Source organism: Halichoeres trimaculatus, unplaced genomic scaffold, assembly GCF_033239565.1.
Source record: "Halichoeres trimaculatus isolate MK-OKI-2021-1 unplaced genomic scaffold, fHalTri1.1 fHalTri1_scaffold_14, whole genome shotgun sequence".
NCBI lineage: Eukaryota > Metazoa > Chordata > Actinopteri > Labriformes > Labridae > Halichoeres > Halichoeres trimaculatus.
Genome location: NW_027437192.1, coordinates 24,229,588 through 24,254,910, shown reverse-complemented (window position 1 = coordinate 24,254,910; position 25,323 = coordinate 24,229,588). Strand labels below are relative to the sequence as shown.

General features: G+C 41.7%; 1 protein-coding gene and 1 pseudogene across 1 annotated transcript in view; one reads left to right on the top strand and one right to left on the bottom strand.

Moving 5' to 3' along the window:
* The window catches only part of csmd2 (CUB and Sushi multiple domains 2), a 280,511-nt gene that overhangs the window by 1,127 nt on the left and 254,061 nt on the right, over positions 1-25,323 (top strand). The window lies entirely within an intron of this gene.
* On the bottom strand, positions 20,311-21,011 carry LOC141803228 (U2 small nuclear ribonucleoprotein B'' pseudogene; annotated as a pseudogene).

The window sequence follows — 25,323 nt, the reverse complement described above, 5'->3', positions numbered from 1 at the left end:
AGGACTGCGTGAGGTGGTTTTTCGAGAAGCTGGGTGGATTAAATGAGGTGTCTTAGTGTTTAAACAAACATTTTGTGAGTGGGATGCTTAGCACAGAGGGTAACGAGCAGCTGTGCCGCTCGCGTAAGGGAATCAGTTGAGGTGGTCTAACAGGCGACTGATTATTATGCTGTTCAGAGTCCAGAAAGAGGAATCGTGCGTGAATGTGTGTGCGTGTGGAGGGGCTGTACTTTACTAACTGTTCCTCTTCAGTTCCCAGCTGATGAAATTATCCACTTGCCCAAGTAAACTTCAATGAACAAGGTTTTGTGAGTCTTTTCTCTGTGTGTTTGTGTGCGTGTGGGTATTAGCTGAGCACAGTGCGCGCGCGCGTGTCTGGGGGTTGGGGGTGCAGGCCTAATTAACTGACTCTGGGTTTTCTGTCCTTGATTAATTGCAAATGGAAATCTCGCAACGGGAGCTGGGCATTCAACAGATTATCATTACTATTAATTTACTTTCACTTTTGTGTTTTTGGGAGGAGAAACTCAGTTACTGGTGCGTGTTTTCTGGTCTTGTTCTTCTACGTGGACATTCATCACGAAAAGCTTGTGGCGTTATTTAAGAGACCAGGCTTTTTGAGGAGGGGAAGAGCCGCAATGATTTTTTTTTTTTTTTTTTTTGCCATCCAGAGCGGCTTCTTTGGCAAAGAAAGCCAACCGTTTTAATCACTGTCTTGGCTCCGCACCACAGAATGGGCACTATTTTTAGCAAAAGCCAAGAATACTGCCACGGCCACAATATGAATTTGACAGTGAGTCATGGCTCTGTGTTCGCCCACTCATACCTTTTGGTTGGACAGCACATAATCCACGAGTGAGTGGAAACTGGGCACATTTTCAGCACATTAGGCCGTGTGGTCTCATTCTGTTTAAGTGTGGTTTCAGCTTGAGTATTGAAACGCGTCTCCCACCCATTAACTCCCACTTGTCACCCACTTTTTGATCAAGCTTTTGTCATCAGTCACCCAGATGGTTTGGGTGGGCTGTCGGTTTATTCCACTCTTAGTTCAGTACCACATTCAGACAAATCTCCCTCTTCTCTTCCGCTGGATAAATCTCGTTGCGGCTATATTTGACGCTTTGGGTTTTATCTGCGTCCTGGGAGCTTCTTTATTGCCCTACCTCTTGCCGTTTGAGTCTACTTTTGGAGCCAGTAAAGCGACTCTAACTTATTGCACATATTTACGAAGAGCAGCAGCAGAGGCTAGACTATCTATCCAGGCCCCCTGTAACAACGTTTACTTTAATCGTTGTCCATAAATATGGTTGAATATCACACGTTGAGGTGGTCTGGCGCGTCCCTCGGTGCTGCAGCCACCAGCAATTGCCCCATCCTCCCATTGAGCGGCACCAGAGCCTCACACTATGCTGAGAGGCGGCGCGAGGAGGGAAGAGAAGACCTGGGGCTCGTGGCGTTCCTCTCCCAACATTTTTTCATGAAACCAGAAGGAGCAAGGCTTGCCTGTTTCTCCAAACAGAGCCTGCATGCAACATGTGTTATGTTCACATGCAACATGTGAACTGAATGAAACTGCTGTTTTTCCAAATCACGTTTGATGAGCCGCAATGATGCCTCACGTGCACGATCCGGCTTTAATGCTGCTTGTTTGTCAACCAGTCTCACTATAAACACCGTGCAGTCTCTCTTGTAGTCACATTAACGTTCCCAAAGGGCCACGTAGACATAGATAGAGATGTGTGCGAGGCTTCTGACAAAGAGCTATTGAAGAGAGCAGCGCACGCTCTCCATGGGATCAAAACCAGCTGTCCCAGCGGACTCGTAGCTCAATAAACGGTTATCAACCTCTATTCATTGAAACGCGCAGAGGAAGAGGATGCAGGGCCGCGAGGACAGGAGATGAGGAGGATAGAGGAGGCAGGACGAGGATGACGTGTTTCAGCTCTCCACTCCGACTCGGCCGGTATTAGATCACTCGTCAGCGGCGCATGAGACAGTCGCTCAGCATGTCCATTTACACGCAAGATCACGCTCCGCCGTCCTCTCCTCTCATCCACGCGCTCCTTTCTATAAAGGCGCCGTGTTGCGCTCATGATGCAACTGGCAGTAATGTTATGAGGGCTGGGGGGCTTGATGCCCCCTTTTCCTTTTTATCTTTCCTGCTTGATGACATTTGCCTGTATTCGCACCGTCATGAGGCTCCTGAAGAAAGAGCAAGGGCGAATGTGTGTGTGCTCAGGCGTGCAGGAGTGTGGGCGTGTGAGTGCATTTCCTTCAGATAACATAGAGACAGATCTTCTTGGTGGGAATTCATTTCTTATTTTATTATTTTTTTTAAAGTTACAGAAATACTTCAAAAAATAGAGAGCAAAAAACTGAATAGTTGGACCCTCGAAGGGTGTCCGCGCAGGACGCGAGTCTTTAATTGACGCCATTTTAATGTCAATCAACTTTCATCACAGGAATGGCCGTTCATTGTTCGAAACCTGTAAGATTATCTATAATTTACCGCGGGCTTCCAGTCAATCACAGGGATCTGATGATCTCTATGTATGTTGACATGTCCAGCACCCTGGACAGAGCAGGACGCAGCAGAGCTTCAATCCAGCACCACGGACAGTTCCCCCAGCCAGCAGCCTCAGCAGCAGCTGCTCCTCGGTGGAGGGCTCGCTGGCTCTATGAGTTGGGTCTCCTCCAATGTTTTCATGGCTTTGAACCCTCAATTAGACACAGACTTCACAGGCTGGTTTGACAAGATCACAACATAAGCTCTCTGCTGATGGTTTTACACTAAATTTAGAAACAGAACTTCGTGACAGGCATTACAAAAGTAAATTCAGCACTTAAAAGTCAATCTGTAAGACCTCTTAGCGGTATTAACAAATTTGATGATGAGTTGACCGACATGACCTTAAATGTTCCAAACCATCAAGCATCTCTGTAATCTAACGCCTCTCACATGATGAGTTGCATCCTTTAATTGTGTCAGAGTGATTTTGACAGATACATCAAAGGATATTTGGAATAAGCAAGGTTTTGGCTTGTGCTTTTAGATTTCTGGGTGGAATTTTGGCAAATTTCTGACAAAGTTTTGTGTGAATCATAAGAAAATTATCATGATTCATAAAAAATAAACAATTGTGGTATTGTACATGTCTTCCTGAGGGAGCACTGTGAGCGTTGATCTCAAGGCTCTGTTTTTTTTTTCTATTTGAATAATGCTCTCTGAGGTAGCTGTCCCTGCTGCATACTCGTTGTTTGTTGAGTCCCTCCTTGATCATATGCAAAAAGATATGCACTTGATGTTCTCCATACTAATCCACTTATCAAACATAGGTCTCCACATCCCCTATGTTGCCATATGTATTTTTATGATGGCTGTGTGCATATCTCTTCTCTCCCTCCCACCTGTTTCCCTGCTACTTCCAATCTCAAACCCTCATCTACCTGCACGCTCTGCTGCTCCCCTATCTCCCATCTGCTCCCTGCACTCACTGTTGAGCAATAAAGGATGGAAAGAGAGCTGAGAAACAGACATTATCTATTTACCCAAAACAGAGTAATGTGTGGAATGCCAAGTAGATGCTCAAATCTGTTTTCCGACTTGAGAAGAGGAAGAAGAAGAGAGAGTGTGGCCGTCAAAAGACAGATAGAGATCGAGGAGTGGTGGCAGAGGCAGGGAGAAAAACGGGAAAACAGCAGGACAGAATCTACTGTGCAGGAGAAATAAGAGGCAGAGAGGGGAGACGAGTGTAGGAGCAGAGGGGCGATAAGCTTCCACCAGCTGAGAGATAATCTGGGCCCTATGTTTCTGTGCACTTTTGAGTGCTGGGTGATTTTCCTCTCTTTAGTAAATGATCTATTTGGAAGACTCATTTTCTTATCAGGCATCAAGCAGACTCCTATTTCAGCAACTAACAGCATGTAAAGTAAGCTCGTGGGCACGTGTGAGTGTGTATGTGTTTGGATGAGTGTACAAGGTGCCGCCCCCATACACTCCAGGATGATTAGACTTAAGTGTTGACAAGCAGGTCATTAGCTAGCTCCAAAAAGAGGCTCTGCGTGTGTTAGTGTGTGTGTGTGTGAAAGAGTGTGAGAGTGTGACGGAGTGCGTTCAGATCAAGCAAAAACTCCTAGTCCTTGCAAGCACCCCTCATCCCCTTCCCACCGTCAAATGTGACACCCTGCTCTGCTCTTCCCTGTCTTCCCCCTCTACCCTCTTCTTATCCCCCTTCCTTCCTTTCATCCATCATTCCTTCCATCCATCTTTCCTCCCATCCACCCTACCCCCCTCTTTCTCTCTTCATCTATCCTCCTCTCTGGTGATTCACACTGTCATCTGTCTCCAGATGGCCGGAGCTCTGTCACTGTGCTTCGTCACACTGATCACAGCCACATAGTGACTCACACACACAGACGCACACACTCACTAATTCATGCACACATACAGACACACACACTTACTAATTCATGCACACTCACAGACACATTCACCCAGTCTAGAAAAACTATCCATGAATGCATCCATGCAGATACTCACCAGTGTAAACACACAGACTTGACTGTTGAACCTCATGAACTCTCATCCAGATGCACTTTAGCAGGAAAGCCTGGTTGATATGACTTAGACTGAGATGTTGAGAAACATCCAATTCATGTTGGTGGAATTCAAATGCTTCTTCTACAATTAGATCTATGTGTTGCCATTAAAAGATTACACTGAAGTTCTCCTCCCTAACAGTCAATTGAAGTTTTCTGACAACTCAAGTACCTCATAGGTTTGGGGTTGAGTGCAGCGGGGTCACTACTCTGAGCATCAGTTTGATTTGTTACCACAATGTCACATGACCATCCTCAACCAATAAAACAACCTAGCCAAAGGTAAAATTCACAACACAATCAAACCAAAGTTAAACCAAAGAAGTTTACTAGCTTAAAACTTGAGTTAACAACAGATCAAAGCTATAAAACTAAGACACAGATTTACAGCAGGATAAGGCTACAAACTGGATTACAAAACATTAACAAGAATGGCTCCTGCCTACCTAGGGTCCCTCATCCAGGTCTACACTCCTTTTCATCCACTACGCTTTGCTTGGGAAAGATGCCTGGTGCTCCCAGGCCAGCGTGGCTCTGAATCTCTAGCCAGAGTCTTCTCCTCTGTTGTGCCCAAAAATTGCAATGAATTACCTAACACTATACTATCCACAGGTTCCCTTTCTACTTCTTAGAGATGTCTGAAAACTCATCTGTTCAGGGAACACTTCAGCACTTAATCTGACCCCTCTCCTCTTTGTCCTCAGGGGTAGAATGAGTCAGACGGTCTAAGACACAGCTCTTAGTGAATTTTCAGCACTAATTACTGAATGTTGTTGACGGTTGAAGTATATTGTTGCAGCAGTTAATTATGGTTAGTCAGCTAAATTATTCTACATAAAAAAATCTCATTGCACTTAGTGGCAGCACCTGCAGCCATTAACTTATAGCACTTTGTCACACTGAGGTTTTCCTTCTGTTTAAATTTTTGCTTGTGTTGTGCGTTGCTTTGGACAAAACCGCCCGATCAATGAAACTGTAGAGCTGTAAGAGCAACTAAAGGTAAAATCAAAATCAAGCTAAAGCCAGCTTAACAAGATCATTCAACTTGCTAAAGTTAAGAGTTAAAACAAAGTTAAACTACATAGTAAAAGTTAGATCTTCAACAGACTGAAAGTATTACCCAATGTGGTCAACTAGCCGGAGAGCTCTAAAGTTTATGACAGTCTGTCTTTGGAACTAAATCAGTAAGCTCAAACTGGTTTTTCAATAGACTTTATCTATTGACTTGAGCAGTTAGCTTCTTAAAAATAAATTCAGAAAGGTTTCCCGACTACAAATTTGTACTCACTCCTAAGTTCTCAGAACAGTCGTCAATTAGTTGGCATGTAGAGATGCAGAAGAAGGGTTTGTGCACAATAAAAATTATATTCAGTAATCCAGACGCCTCAAACATTTGACATGATAAACTCAAAATCACACAAAGCAACTCCTTAACAACATGTTAGAGCCAAAGTCAGGCTAAAGCTTGGTGTAGAGTAACTCGGAATAAACAATGAATCTCAAAAGACCTGTCTTTGACAACAGAGGTGGGACAGAATTAGTTTTTTTTTTAAAATTTTGGAATAAGGTCAAAATGAGTAAGGCTTAAAAAAATTGACCCAACAAAGTAGATTTGACATGTGAGGAACGATTGGTGGACTGGTGAAATGAACTAATGGCTGCAAATCAGAGTAAAGCCTGACACTGGAGGCCAATTTTCATCTGGTACAATGGTTTTCAAAAGTTTGCTGCCATGAATGACACAAATTTAAACCAAGTGGTTGAGATGTCTGGTGCTTTAGATATGGAGTCAATAGTTCAACTCTTACACAAGCAGAGAAAACTTAGTGGAATTTAAATGAGTAATACTTGAATCCTTTACACATAACTCTGAGCAAGTCCCTGAGCATGGTGGGAAATTAATAAATGCACATTTTGGCTGCTTCGCTTGCCAAGGGAATATAAATCTAGCACTTTTTTTTGCTTAATTCTGGCAGTGCTTGGTATCATATTCACAGCATACTCTTCTGTTTCTGCACAGGCTTCTACTGTTTGCTTTTGCAGTATAGAGACACTACAGGCGTTGAATGGTGGATCGATGGGTTATGGCAAAGAGCCTCATTCGGTGATTCCCCCAGCACAGAAGATAGATGGTTGCCAGAACAACAGCTGCATGTGAGATGTACCAGGAGAGCAACATACTACTCTATATTCTGTCAATCTTCAACGGATAACTATAGGTCAAAGAAAGACATAAATAAGATATCTTTCAATCCATGTGCAAGTGAAGCTCTGACAGACAGGTTTCAGTCTTGATTTAGTTTTCCGTCTTGTTATTATCAGACAGAATTTGCTCTGGCTACTGTAAATCCCCACAAAGTGAGAGACGGATGTAGATGCCCTGTCTGTCTTGTACAGACACAAAGCTCAGGCTGGGGTTTCTTTAGCTTCCTGATTTACACCGTTCTTATCAGATATCAGTGATCCAACAGATTGAAGATTAGATTCCAGGCTGAAGCTATCTTGTCCTTGTCTTTTTTCTCCTTTGCTGTACAGCCTGTCTCTCTGTTCAACGTATAGGCAATCTGTCAGTGAGCTATTTCTGGGAAGAGGCCGAGTCATCATGTGGGGAGGGCCTGTGAGTGTGTGAAGGTGTGTGTGCTTGCGGTTGTCTTTCAACCTAAACTGATCAATAATCATTGAAGTTTAGCATCTTATGGCAACTTTTGAAACATTTGCATCCAATTGACAATTATACATGTGAGAAGTGATCGCCCAGAAGTTTACAAACACTAATCATAAGTTAAGGGAAGTGTGCTGTAGTAGTGTTCCTGTTTACTTACACAGTTCTCAAATGTGTGCATTGAAAATAAGGCAATAGCTAGCTGCTTATTAGCTTATAGCTAAAATCCAACAGATCCATGTCCCATCTGTCTCTACTCTGTCACAGTTTAACAGTTACTCACATTAGCTCCACACCTTCTAGCTGTGTTTCAGATTTGGTAGGTCGAAGACTTCTATTTTTGCCAAATGCTAAAGCAAAAACCCACCATCCTCTCCAGACCAGTGTGAGCAGAGCAGGAAGTCAGGCGACCAGATAACTTTAAAGCATCCGTTTGATTTTCAGAAGAAGAGCAACAGTGTTGACTCATTAAAAAAATATGACTTAGATATAAAAGAACGATGGTTCTATTCCCAGCTTGGCCGGTGGGCCTTTCTGTGTGGGGTTTGCATATTCTCCCTGTGCATGCGTGGGTTCTCTCCGGGTACTCCGACTTCCTCCCACAGTCCAAAAACATGCTCATCAGGTTGATTGATCACTCTAAATTGCCCCTAGGTGTCAGTGTTTGTGTGAATGGTTGTCTGTCTCTGTGTCAGCCCTGTGATTGACTGGCGACCAGTCCAGGGTGTACCCCACCTCTTGCCCAATGACAGCTGGGATAGACTCCACCCACCCACGACCCTGCACAGGATAAGTGGTTCAGAAAATTAACGAATGAACAAAAAAACTATCATAACAAGCAAGCCAGGCCAACATATTAAGAGGTTTTAAGAGGGCAAACAAAAAGAGGCTTATCAGGGAGAGAAGCATGGGAAATCCTTGGTCTCTTGAGTCTGGCTGTCTTGAGGCTCTGTGCTCCTGACAATGCGCTGGGTGGGTGTTGGGAGGACTGAACCTTAACAGAGAGGTGATGGCTTGGAAGTGGATCTGGTGAATTTCCAGCATTCCCACTTGAGCAAAAACACTGGAGATGAAGGGAAACTGGCTTAGTCCAGTAGAAACCAGACCCACCTGTGGTGTTTGAAATTGTCATTTTGAATATGTTCCAGTTCAAAAAGCTGAAACTTTAAAGTGAATTCGTACAGTTTCCACTTTAAAAGAGGAGCCTTAACTTTCTCCTTGTGTGAAGGAAAACGATGACCTGGAAAGGCAGAAATGTTCTGTGGTGTGGGTGTTTTTTAACGTCTGCAACCAAAATGTCTAAAGGTTAGCAAGCCTCTATCTATAGTCATTCCAAAGTGCATCTGCTTGAGTTAATCACCCTCAAAGTGTCCAGTGTCCAAACCAGTTTAGGCTGACATCACAGCCACTGTCTGCTGACTCACGTTACGTGTCCAGCTTCAACAGAGCAAATAAATTCCTGATGAGAAAAGAGGAAATGAGCTGTAAGAGTCTCCTGATGTCTTCATCTCCTAAATGGACCAGACAATGATACCTGGCAAGCAGTGAAAGAATACTTTCCTCGGAAATGTCAGAAGTTATATTCAATATTTGAGCAATGTTTCATCTTGTATGTGGGCTAAATTTATTAAGCTATGATCTCCACTAATGATATTCAGGAAGGAACACAGAGGAAAATATTTATTCAGCAGCTTTTCTATTTTTTTTTTCTTCAGGAAGATTTGATGTGGTCCTGTCCCTGAAATAAATAAGAAAACTGATTTAATGTTATTATGAGTTTTAATATCACAGAAGTGATTGCCAATCTCTAACACTGTTTTCTCACCATCTTTATAGCTTATGAAAACACCATTGGCTTTAATAAAAAATATGCACTGCCAATACAGAGGTTTGATGCTAACCTGTGATATCTTCAGACTGTTTAAAGGGCTCTGTGTGGGGGAGTTTTACTCTTCACAAACCAAATAACCTTAGTATAGACGCCTAGAAAGTAGTTGTCAGACATTGCCAGGCAGTGCTTAGTGGTGGGTTTCAGTATTTAAGGTTTGTAAATCATCATCAAACATGACAGAATGCAGGATTGGTATATGCTTATATCACAGACCTGCAAACCTTTACCTGAATATTACTTTAGAGGCATGTCAAAAATAGACTTTACTATAAAAATTGAAGAAGAACGATCTAACAAGCTTAGACTTTAAGGTGTATTATTTATTTATTCATTTTGTTTTATTTTATTTTATTTCATTTCATTTCATTTTATTTATTTATATCTTTTTTCCGGGGTCCAGGTTTGTGAGATATCTCAAAATACTTCCGCTCAGGCGTCAGTGTGTAATCCTGCAGATAACGTTGGTATCTGGGTATCTAATCATGTCAGCAAGGTGGGAATACAACATGCAGATGCAACATCATCCTTCATTTGAGACACATTCTCACTCATTTGGGAGAGAAGCATGCAGTCAATCAATTTAGCCTGTGATCCTTCGCTGACATTGATCCTTCCTGGGGGGCACTTAGGCTCTGAGTTGAAAGGTGAAAGTGTACTGCAGTGAGTTGAAGTGAGGATTGATTGTGTGATGCTCGTCCATCTCTCTGTGATGGCCGGAATAGTCCAGCTGGGACGTCCATGACCTGACCTTTGGATCAGTGTCGGCTCTCTGCTTTAATTTCCATCGCTCAGATGGGATCAGATGTTCATGGTTGACCACTTACTAACACACACACACGGATCAACATGCTTATCATGGATGATCATCTCACAGATTTATCACATCAATTAATGCATTATTCCACCTCCTTTTGACCACATTAATCTGTGAGAGTCAAGAAAGTGCTATTTTTCCAGGTTTCTGTCGTGCACAGCAGGAGGTAACTACAAAGATCTTTTCTGCATTATCTCAGTCCAACATAACTCAAAAAGCCAGCTATCACATGTGAGAAGAATGAAAATGAGGTGATAATTGAGTCTCGCTCCTTCGCACATTAAAGTCACACATGGTTGTGCTTTTTGCTGCTCCATACAGTGAGCACAAGAGAGGCTTGAGAAGAAAACTGGCGCTTGTTCAGGCTTGTATGTGCAAATGAGTTTAGGCACAGTTGGATGTACAGAATGTGAATGCCTGGGTGGTGTTAGTGGTGTGTTCAAGTGTAAGATTAAAGCCGATCAAACAACAATAAATGATTTAAGAAAGGGATTCGTCTTCATGTGTTCGCCTGTTTCTTGTTGTCATGGTAACAACATAAAGCATCCAAAGCAGGAGTTGTGATGAGGCTTTTTGAACGTCATTCCCTTCCAACATTTTTTTTTAATTTCTTAGTTTCAAGGCTGAGTGAGAAGTGAGTGATGCCAGGTGAGCTTGTAAACAATGATGGATGGTTTTAGTTTGTAATTGTCAGATTTATGGGCACTTGTGTTGAACTGGGATATTTGAAAAAGACTGACACTGATGAGAAAAACCCACAGAAGGTTGCAAAAACCTGACACCAATTATCTCCTTTTAAACCCTCTAAAAAGACAAAGTTTCTAGGTCACAGATGGACCTAATGGCATTTTTCCAGCAGAATTGAGGCTGAAAGCATTTTTGAAATGTCTGCACAACCTTGAAACTACACACAGCAAACCAAAGGCAGGCTATTCATTGAGATCTGCTGTTGACTGCTGAAATAATGAGACCATGTGTCATTCATTGGTTTTCATAAGTCTTTTTGGAAGCCTTGAGCTCAACACTCGTTGCCTTATCTGTGTTGCTATTGTGTTGAAGCCATGAGTGAGCAGAAGCTGTAGATGGTGTTGCAAAGCACATAGTGTTAGGGGATGATGTGAGAACTGTACAGCCAGTAAGCCATCATGTATCCTGAAGAGTACAATTCTATTTGTAGTGGTAGCTGAACATCACAAGCCAAAGAAAAAACTAAGTTAGCTGCTGGAACTCAAGTTTTGCTTCTCTTCTGCTTCTCCTTCACCTTAGCCAGAGAAACGAATCAGGTGACTCAAATCAGAAGATTTGCTCACCATGGCCAGCTGTCATCTCTTTGTGGAAAAAAAAAAAGAAAAAAGAAAACAACTGAGAACAAAACCAAGTCCCATGCACAGCCTGGCACAGTTACAGCGTATCACTGTATGACAGACAATGATCAAGCTAACAGCCCAGCTGTGGTGTGGGCAGACACTGATACCGGCTAAACAGCGTGAACATATGTTTGGTTTGAATGTTAGCTCTTTCATTGTTTAAAATAGAGTCCCTCAGTCAACAAAGTCCACATGAAAGCACAACAGAGGTTCAGTTCAGTGAATGGCAGCAGAGGTGACTAGAGCCTGACCGCTATGGGATTTTTGGGGCTGATGCCGATACTAGGGGCAAAAAAAAGCAGACATCGGCCACTATGGATATATCGACCGATATTCAATCTATTGGCTGATATATATAATAAATTCATTGATATACAGGATATATACTGTATATGAACACAAATCATTATAATACCCATATGATTCAAGACAGAGACAGAACACTATTGAATTAAAACAAGGAACTTAAATTATAAAACTGTCAACATAAGAACTGTTGTGTTAACCAATGATAAATAAGAACAAGTTGTAAACACAATAATAAATAAAGAAGTCAAACTGTAAACACCTTAAATAAATAAGTCAAACTTTAAACACAGTAAGTAGAAAAAAAGTCAAACCGTAAACTCACAATGAGCAACCTACACAACGTTTAAACACTGTATTATAGTCTTACATTGGGTAATGGTGGACGTGTGAATTAACAGTAGCATTTATCTCTTTTTATCTCACAAAAAAGTAACTTTCGTGACATTAAAACGTCATTCTCCACGGGGCAAAGTTTTTTATAATCGGCTGCAAATTTGGCCGATGTTGATTAATCGGTGACAGGCGTAATCGGCCCGATAAATCGGCCCGAATGATTAATTGGACGAGCTCTAGAGATGACACCTGTCAGCTTCTTGGGGTCATTCAAAGAAACCAAAGCCCCAGATATGAATAACTGAAACCTGTACTTTGTTTAAACGGGTATGCTTTAAAAACTTCAATTTGTGAAAGAGCAGTATCCTAAACAAACCAAACTTATTTTTTCTCTGGTTTCATATTTAATTATGAGTTTAAAAATTTACTCGGAGACTAAGTGAAGAACTGAAAAAAACTTTTTGTGGCATTCTCTATTGACATCAGGACATTTGAATTCCAACATTGACATGCACCACATCAGAAATGCTGAGTCAGCCTAGCTTTTGGAGAGCCTGGACACAAGATACAAGTCAAGTTCATACGGGCATCTAGCCTCCTCCCCATCAGCTGTTTCACACCCACTTGTTTGAAGTCAGCCTCAAGTGGCCACGTATGAAATGGCAGTTTTTCTTTTCCTTTTTTTTTTTTTTTTTTTCTCTTCTAGACTGCTGCATTGGTTTCATTTTTATCAACACATGCGGTTGCTGCTAGGGAGAGAGAACTGCAATTTGCTGGCATTTCTGGAAGGCTTTATATTTTGACCTTTGAGACCAGCATCTTGTGACCTAACTTCCAAATCAGTGTGGGTCATTGCTTGTCCTAGAAATATGGATGCATTAAAGCGGGCTAGTTCAAATTTTCCTCGAAGTAATAGAACAACTGAAAAATACTCTCTGAGCAGTAGCTTTCCACCACATTATATTCCAACATAGTGACATAACAGGCAAATGGCTTGTGAGCATTATTTCCATGTAGCAGGAAAACCAGAGCAAGGATAAAAAAAAGAGGCTAAATATGCATACACATACACACATTCAAACACATAAACAAACACACTTTCCTCCCAGCATCTCAGCTTGCTGTGTTGTGTGTGGGAAGCTCATTTGTATCAGTGCTGAATAAACTCCCCCACAAAGACAGGGGTCTTTCTGAAAGGAGAGAACATCAACCGTAACATGTCTTTGACTCTGAAAGGTTTTTTTCCTTCTTCTATTGATTAGCTTGAAAACCTCTGTGTTAGGCTGACTGGGTAGCTGTGTTTTTAACATCAAGAAAAACATACCAATGGAGCTTTAAAATACTTTGGTAAGAAGAGGATGGGGTGAAGTAAGCAACATGATGACCAAGAGTTTCTGTGTTGAATCAGTGTTTAATTTGGGGGGTTTCAGGGATAAGTGTGTGGGTGTTTTTTTTTTTTGTGGGTTGTAGGTCCTTTTTGGCCGGTCTGATAGCACTGCTGGTTAAATATGACCCAGCTGGAGGGAACTGCCTGACTACCCCCTCTTCTCTTCCTCTCTGTCTGAGAGGACACATGCTCCATTGTGCTTCATTTGCCAGCAGAAATGCACTCCTGCACTCAAAGGACTGGTGTGAAGAAATTTTCTTTCACTCACCGTTCAACACTCCTTAAACACTGGCTATGCTTACATGCAGTAAGTAACCCTTTCATATTACCCAATGTAAACACCAATAACCCTTTTTAAAAACTGGAATAAGCTCATATTCCGTATTTTTAACACCTGAATATCACTCCTGGGTTACTCTTTTTCTAACCTGAATATTTGGTCATGTATACACCTATTGGGATATCCTGATCGAAAAGAACATTAATTTATCTGCTACACATGTTCTGTTCACAAGAAATCTTGGTTTTTTGAGTACAGGAAGTCTGCTGTACCGATGTATTTTAACTTTTGTACTTCTTTCATATTGTAAGGTGTCCTTGAGTGTCTTGAAAGGCCCCATTCAAAAAAAAAAAAAAAAAAAGTTGTGCTGCTGCTGTTGCTGTGGATACAGTAAGAAGAAGTGGAAATGGCGTCATAACGTTCTCCATGCGTCGAGATTGCCTGTGCGTCGCTGTTTTGATCAGGATACTATGTAAACAAGACTGACCCTGTATGCTAAAGCATGTAAACGTGTTATTCTGAATGTTTCAGAAGCTGGAATATTGACCTTAAACCAAATATTGTCTGCATGTAAATGTCGACATTGTTGCAACCTTGTCTTCTTTTGTTTCATATATATTATGTGTCTTTGGATTTCTCTTATGGTGCCAATTGTCCACACATTTGTAGACCAATACTACCCCACAGCCCCAGACACACTTATCATCATGAAGGAGTGTGTTTTCACATGTGAGCCTGATATGTCTCAGCATGCAGTTGTTTTCTTTGATGCTTTAATCTCTGGCTTCTTTTTTGTGTATGTGGGTGTTGTTTATTCACCCTCCATGCATATTTTGCCCCCCAGCTACGCTGCTTTGACAATGTGTTTTTTTGTATGTGTAAGCACATGTGTGTAATGACTACGTGTGGCCACTGGCGTCAACACATCATTAAAATGAATGCCAGAGCTTATGATGAGGGTGTCACAACTGGCAGTTTTGCTAAAGTAAAGATGCATGTGGCTCCTGACATACAGTTGAAAGCATTTATCATAAAGTGCCGCCGTGAATGCTTTCTCTGCCTCTGCAGGATTTTACACAGATCATTGTTTTTCTTCACACTCTCTTGCAGAAAATCATTCCAGCCTTTAAATGTGCACTGTTATGTAAAGGCGAGCTCCATTTTTCTGCCCTTTTAAAAGAAACACATTTACCATTCAGCCCAGTGGAAACAACCTGCGGGGGGAGGGCGAAGTAAGAGCAACCTCATCCGAAGTGCCTTCCACTGCATTTGGCTTGTCTGTAATGGCAGACGATGTCGTCCTAGTCCCAACATTAGCCTAATGTATGGAGGCGAGAAGGATCGCTGAGCTCACCCATTTCCATTTTAATGGCGGCCATCCAGAGGTTAATTTGGATATGATGCGGTCAAGGCGCGCATATGCGCTGACACGTCAAGAGACAAATAGTAATGCTGAGAGGATCTATGGGGCGGAAGGGTTTATCTTCCCACCAGGGAGGCAGTTACTGGCAGATGCACACACACAAAACATTTTGTTGTTTGAAGTTTACTCATGGGAAGGGTTATGTGTGATAGTTGACGGCTTTGTTTCTTGATAAACCCCAAGCGAGGCGCTTATTTGGTTGGAAATTATTCCATGTTTGCTCCACAGGGAGGCTCATTTTGCATAGATATAGCCCCTAACAGACTGCATGTATGAAGGCTTTATGGTTTCTCTTGAGAATAACCAAAGAGCTGAACTCTGTATTTTTGCTGTTTGATGTGGATAGTTTATAGTTGCATCTTAATTTAATGGGTTGAAACATGGTTCTTTTGAGAGAATTTTCCTTCCACTTGTAGATATTATGGAACGTTTTATTTTGCAATATTGTAACATTTCACTTAAGTGTTTCACAGCAGAAGCTTTATGATCATTCAAAGCCATTAACAGATGCTCTGCATCATGTTAAGACATGTTGGAATTCTGAAACCACCCAAAGAAGCTGAAGACCATGGATCTGCACGGGGTTTCTTCCTGTTAGAGTGAAGTTTTTCCTCACCTCTTTTTGTCTCTGAGTTGCTAAAAGCCCACTCATCATGTTTAGTCTCTGGAAAAAAATAATACAGAGCCAATTAAGACCTGCTCTTTTGTTTGGCTGGCACCACTTTTCAACAACTTTTCCCTCAAAATAAAACACTCAAAGCAAACATTTCATTCTGTCTTCCACCACCGTGTCCGGGTTGTGGCCATTGTCCCCAGCCGCTTCCACCAGCTCTTCTAGAGGGATACCCAGGTGTTCCAAGACCAGCTGAGAGATGTGATCTCTCCACTGTGTCCTGTCTCCTCCTAGCTGGACATGCCAAAAACATCTCCCCAGGGAGGTATTCAAGAGGCATCCTCACCAGGTCCCCTAACCACCTCACCTGGCTCCTCTCGATGCAGAGCAGCAGCATTACTTCAGGCCTCTCAGAGTTCCAGACCCTATCTCTTAGGCTAAGCCCAGACACCCTGTGGAGAAAGCTCATTTCAGCCACTTGTATTTGTGATCTTGACCTTTTGGTCACTACCCACAGCTTGTGGCCGTATGTGTCTCAACTCCCTCTTTGTATATTGTCCGCATCACTGCCGACGCCACCCTGATCCGTCTGTTGATCTCTCTCTTCATTTTCCCCCAGTCATGAATGAGATGCAGAGACACTTGAACTCTTCCACTTGGGCCAAATGGCAAAAAAAGCAAACAGTGGTGGACTATTTGGTGAACAATAGGGGTGCACCGATCACAATTTTCTGGCCTATCTCCGATTACCGATGTTAAAAAAGTCCGACCTGCCGATACCAGTTTGTGCCGACACAGATTTGTACTTTTTATTTTTTATAACTGACAGCATACCTTCAATGTTCCAATCTTATGTTATTGAAATCACTGATCACCGATCCCCCAGAATTAAGGAAATTGGCACCAATCGATCAGTACATGTCTAGTGAAGAATAACTTATGTAGTGATAGTTTTATCTAAAGGCATCTTCAGTTAGTGTATCCATCAGTAAAACACTTCATGTTGGCAGCCACTACCCTGGCATTTCTAAAGTGAAAAGTTGGTGACAGAGTGTAGCTTTGCAGAGGGCAAGCAGTGTGGCTGGGTTCGGTTGCTCCACTTTTCTCCCTCTTAATGTTCAATTCATACATTAAAAGTAAACGGTGCCACACTTTTATGAAAGTTAAGGTTGTGGTGCCTTGTTTTTGTTAAAGACAACATGAGAAGCAGCAGAAGAAGTTGGTAGGCATCTTTAGCCATCTCGGCTCTGTGTGGTGTCATCAAAGCAGAGCCACAATCCCCACATAAATGTGTCTGCTCAGATGCCATTGTTGTCAGGGAGCTATGGCAAAGTGTTCATGTTGATGTGTGCTCTTTTATCTCCAAGTTTGAAATTAGTAAGCATTTGCGTTACATTTATCTGCATGAAAGTGAGTTTCAGCTGACCACTCCGTTGTCTCATGTCCAGAATGATTAAATCCCTGCAGACTGTTGCTCTGCACAAGTTTAGGTAATTGTTGATTACCACAATTTGTTTCAGGAAATCAATAAAAGTCAGCACTTTAAAAATGTCTTAATTCTGAAGTTGACATTCCTTTATGCAAGTCAAACCCAAGATAAAGTAAAAATCTAAAAGTACAAACGAGGAATCAAGAGAGAGCAAAACTCAGATCACACAGATTCAGTGAGAAGATACAACTTACTGAGCGCTGAACATTATTTGCTTATAATGTTTTTTCTCTTCACTGACATGAGTTGAATTTCTCTTTAAAGACTTGTGGGAAGGAGTGATTGGCGTCCTTTGGTTTTGTAATATAAGGGTATTGTACTGTCTCAGTAAAATGCAGAAAAAAAACCTTTCTCGATATTTTTGTCCATAGGGCCCCCCTGCTGCACACAGATGACCAGAAACGGACATGCTGTTGTCATTAAAAGTAATTTGGAAGACCAGGCTTCTCATGTTTCAAACAAGCACAACACCCAAATGGAAGATCATAACCAGGATAACACAAAGCCATGATAGGCAGCCACTCCCAAGCATGCTCACACCCTTAATAGGTTTGATTCAAGACAAAAGACATGAAACATATTTATCACAGACTGCAAAACCAGGGTTGTCTTTGTAATCGTGTTCCACCTGAAAGATAAACCCAAATCTAGATGAAGAAGCTAGACAAAAGCAGGGAGGGATAAGGAGAGTTTGCTAGAGAGCTGATTTTTATTCTTGTAATGTAATATTTCTTGTGTCATTGTGCTTTTTTGTCTTGGACTTATATTCACCAGGATGAAATGTCCTTTCTCTGAGGGTCACTGATGCCAGTGTAATTGCATCTGAGCGGAGGAGTTACATGTAGATATGTGACACTAAACTCTCCCAGGGTATAGAGATTACAGACATACATGTGCTGATAGCTGACAGCTGATACCTCTCTATACAGACGTGCATAGACACAGAGGTACACACACACTCACACACCGGTGAATCATCCCGCCATGGAAACCTCTAGAATACGCCAACAGTGCTGATTAAGCTCTGTCGTGCTGGGAATGTCACACTGTTTGTCTGTGACCTCACCACAGACGGGCAACGGGATACAGAAAATCTCTTCCCATACATAGACTTCCTCTTGTTTCAGAATGATTAGCTCACATTGGCTTCTACTCTTTCTGTCTTTGACCTTTTCCCCCTTTTCATTTCTGCTGTAATTTTTTATCCCCCCACAGTTAGTCCTCACACCCCCTCTGTCCCGCCTGTTGTGTCTTCAATTCTGTTTTTTCAAACGTTCATACATTCGGTCGAGCAGTTCCTCATCTGTGTGCCCCACCTTCCTTTCTCTTTCAGGCTCTTCTCTGCTCTCCTTCCCTCCACTCTGAGAGGTCTCTGTCCTGTCGGAGTACAGCACAGTGACCATCGATTCATCAAAGTGTCACAGTGCAGCTCCACAGCTCTGTGTGCCTGCTACTAAACAACTGCCCTGGCAAAGCAAACAATAGCTCCTGCACACACACACCCTCTCACACACGCACACACACACACATTTAGAACTCAAGTACAGCTCCAGCAAGGTCACACTCTACCTGTACAAGCATTTGGCGGTGTGCACTCTGTAGATGGTTAATGCCAAGCAGATGCTGCCAGTGTACTAAGCAGTGGACAACATATCTGTTGAACATGCACAGACACAAGCAAAGTTAACAACGCAGTACAAGCCAACACAAATAGTTGCCATGCTGAGGGATAAAATACACACACCATCAGCACAAGTTAGCAATTTCCCTAATTGCTGAACCAGCAAATACGCCACCTTTCTATATTCATAATGGTTCACCTGAACTTGCGCAACTTAAGAAAATATGACCTTTTGCTGCAGGTCTCGACGTGCAAAAACAGCGCAGCCAGCAGTCTGTTTATATGGTCTTTATGGTGTGTCAGTGGGGTCAGCTGCAGGATAGGCTCTTCCCTGTAGATTTACACAGGGGGGTTCCACTGTGGGTCACCAGCTCCCACCAGCTAATTTCATAATGCACCCTGGGCGAGGCTTAAATAATGCAGCTCCAGCCCGGAGTGCTGGATCTACTTAATCAAGGCTCTAGGTTTTCAAAGAAGAAGAGACAGCAGACTTACTGTGGCTCAGTTTGCATCCACAGCAGACACATCTCATAGTGAAAAACTACATTTTGTGTGTAGTTTTTCAAGATCACACAGAAACACTAATTGGTAAGATGATGCAGTACTGTAATGAGCATCAAAGTGTGAAAAACCTATCTTACCTTATGTTTGGCAACATTTCATTCTTTGTAAATCTTAGATGCACCTGTTTTAATTCTACCTGAGTATCTTTCAGAAAGTACACAATGTTTTATTGCTGCAGCCAAAGAGTAACCTCTCCAAAAGCACAGCCTGAGTCTTTTATCCATGATTGTGTGCGTCATTATCGATTTAAGAGCCGGTCACTTGGCACAGGTGCTCAGACTTCAAAATAGCCTTAGCTGGAGCTCTGGCACTCTCAGTAGACTTATTCTCTGTCATGTTTTTTTCTTGGCTCTGCTTAATTGAGCCTGTGAAACACTGAGCCTGCTTTTATGCGTGGTTGATCATCTGTCATGAATCAATATTTACAGCATGTTCAGACCCTTTGTGACACATGCAAACAGAGGTGAAATGCTTTTATACTATGCATTTTCCTGATGTGTCTTTTCATTAAATGCCAAGGGGAGATATATGCATCCAACATATAATGATGTCTCAATAAGGGATGATGTAATGGCATCTCTAACAGTAAGCACACACCAGAGATGTTCATTAGTAATTTTGAAAGTCCAAGTCAAGTCCCAAATCTTGGTGGGGAGAGACTTGGTCAAGTCTTAAGTCTTAGGTCAAGTCTCTAAAATAAGTCTTATGAGCTTTTGTCATCTGCTGCTACCTGGTTGTGTAAGAATGCACAGCTATATCTTCGAAAACCATTCAAAGTATTTACTGTATTATTATCACTCCTATCTGTTAGCGTACAGTATCACTACTGATTAGCTGTTTGCTACAGGATCCTATCCGGGTAAGTTTTGGGGTGCCTGATATTTTATTTTATTTTTATTTTTTTTAGTGTAAAAACATTTGATTTTACAAATCAAAACTGACACCAAACGCTTCCCGCTCGGCGCCGTCAGAAAATCTACAGAACAGAAAGTAAAAAACAAAATCTGCAGGATTTACAAAAACCATCTGAAGCAACAAACGGAAATCCAGAGTCTCTTTGAGTCCCCTGATCAGGACCAGGATGGGGTCAGGATCTACTTCTTGGCGTAGGTGATCTTCATGGCGCATGTGGCTGTGATCCTAAAGCCCTGCAGCGCGTCTTTGGCCAGGCCCGCCTGCATCTCGCTCTCAAACTCCACGAAGGAGATGTCGTGTTTCCCTGGGACCAGGCGGACCTCTTTGAACCCCGGGAACTGGTTGAAGAGCATGGACAGCATCATCTCGTTGGTCTCCTCAGGAAGGTTGTTCAGGAACAGGATGTAGTTTGGAGGATTAATCAGGGACCTGAACAGCAGGAGAGAGGACGGGCGCTGCTGATCCGGCTGCTGGTTTCTTGGCCTGGCTGGCTGCCGGCTCTTGAGCTTTCCTCTTCTTGTCCTTCTTCTTCTGCTTATTGCCGTACGTGCCCTTTATCTTAGCGATGACCTCAGAGTCTGTCTTTGCGTACTGTATCCTCATGGGCTTGTTGTAGGACGGGAAACCCTGCAGCTGCCTCAGAGCGTTGGTGGCGGTGGCGAGCTCCTTAAAGACCACGAAGGCCTGACCCCTCATCGTCATGGTCTTCATGGCCACGATGTGGAGGAAAGGAAGGAATGACATTAAGCTCACCAGTATTTCCTCAGTTATAATATGCCAAAAAAGAAAACAAACTGATTGTTCACAACTCCCAAAACATGAGTCAGATTGGAGTCTGAAGTCTTTTGAGCATGAGTCAAAGTCAAGTCTAAAGTCGCTGCGCGCGCGACATAAGTGCAACTCGAGTTAGAGTCGCAGAAAAAAAAAAAGTTTCAACCCCAAGTTGATTGATTCTAAGACTGTTACAAGTCAATTAATGGTGAAAGGAAACCAAAAGAATGGATGACGAAGCCATGCTGATTGGCAGTATTATGACACAGCATCCACACAGGGTCTCAGCCCATAGCTTGAGCCAACCCCAACCAGCTTACAGCTTTATCAAACTACTTATGAAAGGGTGGATAAGAGAGTCTGCCTCTCAGAATGTAACTGATAGCTGATCCCCAATGACGGAGGCCAGAAAATTGTATGCTCAGCCTCCCATACTATTATAAGGTTCCACGAGAAACCTGCATTCTGGGAGCTTAGTTTCCAGCAGGGTGATAGGGCACAATGAGCTCTTAAACGTACAATGTCGCCCAACCATTCAGAGCTTTGTAGGCCTGAAGGAATTAAAGTCTTTTATGGATTTTATAAGGAAGCTGTGCAGAAGTTAATACAGACGAGATGTGATCTCTCTCCCTAGTTCTAGTCAGTGCATGTGCAGAAGCATTGTGGATCAGCTTTAGCGTCTTAAAAGACTTTTCAAGGCAGCCTGAGTCACAGCCCATCAACGTTTTATTTTCCAGTCACAGTCACATTGTTTTAATGTAGTGTACAGCTTAGTGTTTACTTCTTGAGTTGGCTTCAGTTTTTTGACTTCTCTGTCATAGCCTTCAGATTTATGTATCATAACCACTCGTGCTTTTTCATTCCCCTGTTTTCATCTTGTTTCATTATCTCCCACGGAAAGCAGATCAAAGTCAAATGAATCTGATTTTTTACTGTTATTGTTGATATAAATACAACCAGTCTCTGTTTTCAATCAGAGATGTGTCTCAACTATCTCATCCTCAAACAGTGGTCAGCCAAAGAGAAATAGCAGACCTTACAAGGCCATGATGGACTAATCAGAAACTAGCGTGGAGTGATAGCTTGGAAGAAGTGTCTGTCAACCTTCCAGGATAATTTCTGTCTTGAAGAATTCAATCTTTAAACAAGTTAATAACAATTCAGTTCTCTTAACCTCCCTCGACCTGTTTTGTAATTCAGCTCGTCCTGCACATCCTCACTGGCTGTCTTCATGCAAGAGGTTCGCCATCCACTCTGACCCCTATCAGGCTCCTCCATCAGGCCGCAGTACGAGCCATTGATTGGCATTTGTCTGATGGAGGCCTGCTAATGAAGGAGATGATAGAGAGATTATTGACCAGCCTGTGTGTATGAAAACCAGGGGGGAGAGGTGGATTTGGAGGTTTTACCTGGATATTAGTATTGACCTGATGGTAATAAGAAAGGTGGATGCTCACTTGCTGCACTCATTTAAAAGCTTTAATGAAGAGTTGGAGGGAGATGGCTTCATCATTTGTCCTTGTCTTGTGTTGCTGGTTAAGATGAGACCTGAGGAAAGAGAAGGAAGAGGCATCGGGCTACACATCAGGATGCTTGGTTGTTGTCAACACACTACACAACACATTTCAGTACAAACCTAATTCCAAAAAAAGGTTGGGACACCATTTAAATTCTTGGTAAAAACATAAATAATTCAAACAAAATACATATAGACAATATTTCAAAATTTTAGTATAACATTAAACACATTTGTTTTTAGATAAAAATGTACTTTTGTTGTACAAAAGTACACAAAGTACCAACATGGTTTTATGACGGTTTATCAAAGCAACTTTGGATTAGATCACCCTGATATGGATACACAATTTTTAAAGTTACCATATCCAGATTACCTGTGCTCTTAATGGGACATCATATCACAATGTGGGCTACCAGCTAAAGAACAACAAGTAGAGACAAAACACAAAAATAACATAAACATGAACATCCACCATCATTCATAGTTTTTTTTTATGAGCCCTCACCTGAGCCACAACAAATAAACAACAAATATACATCAATATATAAAGTGTGGATATTCTGAAAATATTTTAAATAAAAAGATTCTCAATGTCCAATAGTTAACAAAATAAAGAATTTTCAGGGAAAAACATTACACACATAATACTTACATGTATTGTTCTGTTCAACATCTCTACCAGATGCACTGTTCCTCTCTGTGGTGTTGTTTATGATGCACCTGAACCTGTTGAAGAGCCGGATCAACCTGTGGCATTCTGTCAGAATGAGGGACTGACGGGATATGTGGTAACAAATGACATTGACAGAAATTATTTTTAACAGGTTCATCTCTGATGATTGTTTCTTTGAAATTAATATAAAGTGATGAATTACAAATTAAACATTTTTTGTTGTAAATACACTAAAAGTCTTCATTGGTAGCCTATGTCTACTTTATCTACTTAAGTACCATAACGGTAAAACCAGTCAAGTGCAATATATAAACAGAAGCATATACAATGAATAATACCAATGTTGTATTATTTGACCAATTTTAAAGTTTTACTACATTTTCTTACTGAAGTGAAATCCTGTCCCCTCCTGGGATCTGGATAATCCTGTCAACAGAGAAGTTTTGAACAACACAAGCAGAAGCTGTGATCCAGAGTTAAAATGGGTTACTTGATCTAATCTGATTCCAAAACCCTTCTCTCCCACCCAAATCCAATCAGATTACCTTTGAACAACTGGCCCCTTAATCCAAAATTTGATCCATGCATCACCCCTTAATAAAGTCTTTGTCATAGTTTTATTATCATGGTGTCCTAAACAGTTTTATTAGGGTTAGGATAAGTTTTCTAGGGTTTTCCTCCATCTTAATTATTTTTATATATCAAACCAATCACTGTATCCATACAGTTTATGACTGCATCTCCAAAGAGCCCTAAAAACATAATAAATCCAGCTAAACTGTGTTCAAGTGACCAGAGTTCAAGTACACATATTAGCATCTTTCAAAGGAGGTCAAGTTCAAATGAAGTGCTGAAAAGTGACAGCAGAAAGAGGGCCTGGCCCGTGTTTTTCTCCTTTTTTTCTTCTTTTTTTTTCTCTCCAAAAGAGAGGCCTTGGGGTCAAACAGTTGCATGATGGATATACTGTGACTGGAGATGCTATTATCCTTCTGCTGCTGCTGATGCCATCCAGACAGTCTGGATTTTTCCCACTTTGACACTTTGCTCTCTTTTACCCTTCCTCTCAGCGAGGGAAAATGAGTGCACCTAGAAAGAAAACGTTATTATTGGTTTATGTGTGAGTCACTGTGTGCTTCATCTGGCAGCATCGTAGAATCCTGATGTGGTACATAGCTTTTAGAATCTTAAAAATCGTCCCCATAATTGCTAAAACAAATGATTGCTGTCTGACTAACCAAGGGATTATCCAAATCTATGCTTAATTTTCAGAATACATTTTCTCTCCCTCCCTGCGCTTCCTTTCAAAATATTTCTTTTAAATCTCAGTTGTGTGCAGAGGAATGAAATGCCCTAGTTTTTCCTCTCCTGTGTCTGCTCTTCATGCTTTGTGTCTTATTACCTCCAAATCCCAGCTGGTTTTTCAGGCATGAAGCTCTTTCAGAACAAAATTTAGACAGGTTTTTCCTGCTAGCTTTGGGATTGTGCTATCATCAGCATAGAGATTGACGTAGAATCTGTATGTTTCTCAAGCATTGACTAAGGGAAACACACGAACCCCTGGAGGGATTTACCAAAGCAGCCTTCACTTTGACATGTTATGAAAGTGCTGCGTGTTTAAACAGGATTCGTATTTTAAAAACGCCCTGTTATATTACGCTTGGGTTTAACAGCTCATTTCAGTGCATCCGTTTATCCAACACAACTACAGGACTGTGAGAATGTAAGCGCAAAAGTCATATCTGCTGAGGGTGTTGAATTGTTGGTGTTTCTGAATAATGTGTGTTGTGCTGATAACAGATGTCCTCCAATTATGCTCTCATAATTACATTTTAATCAGGCTGCATTATGATTCAGGTCTGTGGCTGAAGCAAACAAAGGGAAATGCAGATCATTTGTATAAATAGCATGTATTGTCGCATGACACTCTAATCCATAGCCTTCATGAGGTTACAGTATTTCTATATTGTCTTTTTGTACATAACTACACTTATGTTCATTCTACAAAAACAGTCTACTTGGGGGTGGGCGGTATACCGGTTTCATCACTGTCACTGGTATCACATGTTGCCACAAAATGAATTTTGCCATACTGT